This window comes from Melitaea cinxia, chromosome 16, assembly GCF_905220565.1.
Source record: "Melitaea cinxia chromosome 16, ilMelCinx1.1, whole genome shotgun sequence".
Taxonomy (NCBI): Eukaryota; Metazoa; Arthropoda; class Insecta; order Lepidoptera; family Nymphalidae; genus Melitaea; species Melitaea cinxia.
The window spans coordinates 9294962-9298608 of NC_059409.1; the positions used below are offsets into that span (position 1 = coordinate 9294962).

General features: G+C 28.1%; 1 non-coding gene across 1 annotated transcript; it reads left to right on the top strand.

The window, feature by feature from the left end:
• The first annotated feature begins 3357 nt into the window (after positions 1 to 3357).
• Positions 3358 to 3441, top strand: Trnal-uaa. Its single transcript has one exon. It is a non-coding gene; the product is annotated as a tRNA-Leu (tRNA).
• Positions 3442 to 3647: the final 206 nt, after the last annotated feature.

The window sequence follows — 3647 nt, forward strand, 5'->3', positions numbered from 1 at the left end:
AATACAAATATTACACCCGACTCGAGCGGGAATCAAAACTACAACCCCCGGAGTGATAAGCAAGCCGACAACGAGAGGTCCGGTCTAACAACTGCCGATAAGGCGGCGTGCTCCTCGCTCCACGCTGGACAGACAGTAAGCAGGGCCACTACAAACTGCGCAAAATATATAAATATAATAGTTTTCAACTTTATTTTTTACGAAAGCTAAATATATATTTGAAATAATTATTTTACAGTAATACATCGTATTGAATAAAAATTAGGCATGATTTGACTCATAACAAGTATGTATGTATTACAATTTACTACCGGAAATGTAAGTACTCCCCGTGGATAAGTAAAACGCTTTGTCTCGATGTACAAAGTCCAAGTGAAGGATGTCAAGGGTATAATAGCTTTTACTTAACCCATAACTAAACAACTTACATTAGCGCAAGATATGTGAATCGTCCATTAGGTCAATTCAAATTTTCGTAGTGCAATATATAATGTCAATTTCACTTATTTTATATAATATAATTACTAGCTGACCCCGCAAATGTTGTTTTGCCATATATGTTATTAACATCCTTAGTCCCCCCCCCCATAACTTAGGGGTATAAAAATAGATGTTGGCCGATTCTCAGACCTACCCGATATGAAGACAAAATTTCATAAAAATCGTACAAGCCGTTTCGGAGGAGTATTGTAACTAACAATGTGACACGAGAATTTTATATATAAGATATAAAATTAGCGAAATTGAATAAATTGATAAGTTAACAACTAATTAATTTATCATTGTATTCAGATACTAAATTTCGCATTCTGTATTGACATCAATTAGTTAAAAATGTCTAAAACAAGATAATTGAACTAAATATTTTAAATTAATTTAAGAACTGAACATGTTTTCATACTAATTAATTGATGCAGCCGTTGGTCATTATTTACCTATAAGCCTTCAAATACTATATTTCGATACGCTAATCTGTATTGACATTTGTTGGTTCAAAATAGTACAAAGCACTTAATTCAGAATAAAATTTCTGAAAAAAAAGTTATTATTGCTTAAATTTTTATTTTATGGTAAAGCTAAAGCTAAAAATAAATACCTTTATAAATTGATACATTTTATAGAAGAGTTTATTCACATATACATCTTGATTATTCAAAAGGTCATGGGGTCAATCATTACGTACGCTCATTGCGGTGACGTAACAATTGATTTGTCGATAAACAACTTCTGAGAGTCGGTTTCACCGGTTGTGGGTAAAGTTAATCGTACAAATAAGTTAAGAATAGACTTTAACACCAGGATGTAGAATAGGACATTAAGACCTGTTTCTCTTTAATTAATAAACTTCAACTTGTAGGCTCATATTTGCGAATAGTTTATTATACGTGCAATGAAATTTGATAGTGAAAAAATAATAAATCAGAAACATTTATCTGTTGGATATCGTCATCAGTCAAGTATTATTATTCACAACCGTTAAAACGGACACTGAATCTCAACACGGGTGATATGGCAAAAGTAATCTAGTATTGCGAAAACGTAATAAAATAATTATAAATGTACAGAAACAGTTCTTTGATTGAGTTTTATACGAAGATGCTTTCAAGGAGGACATGTTGATCACGACGCACGCATAAAATATGAATTGTACTTATCCTTGAATTTGTCATATCGTTCTATTACATTGGTCTGTTTTCTCTCATATTATTGATATGAAATTGAGTTTTTATTTATAGCATGGAACTGAATCTATAGGTTGTTATTTTAGTTTTATTATATGAAATACCTCCTTCCATCCCTGGCAATTTTATACGCGCTTATATTCGATATGCATGGTTTGTAGACTGAGAAATATTTATTTAGCGATAGACGAATGTTTGGCAATGAGTCAATATTTGTGTACATGGTGTAAACATTTGATAAATTGTTTAATGGTTTTAATTATAGCTGTTTACAATTAAAGATAGAGTAATATTAACTGACATAAAGATAAAAAATTTAAAATAACCAACTTACGATTTTAAGGAATATATATTTATACAAGTTTATAAAAAAACAATTGAGTAAGTTTATTTAATAATGAACACGATAAATATAAGAATTCGCAATAGTTTTTTGCTTCTGTAAAAAAAATCCAACAAAATGTCAGATCATTTTTTATAGGGCGAAACTGTGTAGTTTTTTTTAAATATGTATTTATATTAATTGTATTATTAACATAATTTTTCATAAAATATACTTCAAAATCAACCTTATTACTTCTTTAATGATCATTAAAAACATATAATTGAAAATGAAAGCGATTAAATACAACGATAAGTCTAAGAACGTAGTAAATTAGTAGATATAGAACTTTTTACCCCTAGTTACGTCTAACTGGTTATGACAGGGCAAGTCGAAGTATGCGCATTACTATGGGATATTTATTTAATGAATACAACTGAATTAATGAAGCTTTGTTCTCGTGTTTAATTTAAGCCAATCGATCTTTATACAAAAAACAGATGAAAATATTAACATTGTATGGAACAAAAAGTAATTGAAATTGGCTTGTTATATTTTTAGACAACAATAAGAAAGAATTTCATTATTAATTAAGGAAAAATATCTTTTAATAAATGTAGTTTTAAACAGGTGTAATATAACATTTACTTTATGTTAAGATGGTATAAAATTTGTCATCAGCATATAGATTTATTATTAAAGAGAAAACTATACATTATTTTATTTTATTTGGATAGCTGACAGATTATAATAACTATAAAAATACAGAATAGAAAACTATAAAGCCAATAACAAGTTGCCACATATTGAAGCTAAACAAGACTATTGACCAGTGTGCACGGATTCCAAAATGGATCTAAGAATCGCCATTACAAATTACCAGTATTATTCATATCTATTATTTAAAAGTCTTAAGTATACTAATGAAATTTATTTTAGGCAAATAATAAAACAACTAAAATTACTGGGTAGTCCTATTTTTTGTTAATAATTAGTCAAAATTAATTTTTACTATTCCGACTTTTTATAGGTTTAATTAAGATACTTTAAATTTTCTTAAATATAAATAAATTAGAAAACATAAAATATATATATAAAAGATATATTCTATTTTTAGAGACAGTCTATTAAAATATCTACGTACATCATACATACATCAGCTATGTAATTTGTAATAGTAATGTCAATAGGGGACAGATTATATGTGTAATTACGTTGAAAGTTATTTTTTTCTTTAATATGATTTGCTGATAATAAAGGTATTCGATAAACAGTATGAAGTAATAAGTATAAGATGTATTTATTTTGTGCATTAAGTTGAAACCCATGCGTAATTTCGCACATATCACTTAAGTCAGGTTGGCCGAGTGGTCTAAGGCGCCAGATTTAAGCTCTGGTTCCCGAGAGGGAGCGTGGGTTCGAACCCCACACCTGACAATGTGTGAACAGCTTTTTTTTTTTATTTACAAACTAAGAAAACGAGTTAAAAAAGTTTTTAATGATAAATTTTAGTAATAGATAGTATTATAAAAACACTATTTCTTATTTTTATTTTTGTTTTTGTCATTTTTTAAAGTAGAATGTTAATACAATTTTTGTATTTTTTACAATTTATTAAATACGTGTGTAACAGTTCAATAAAT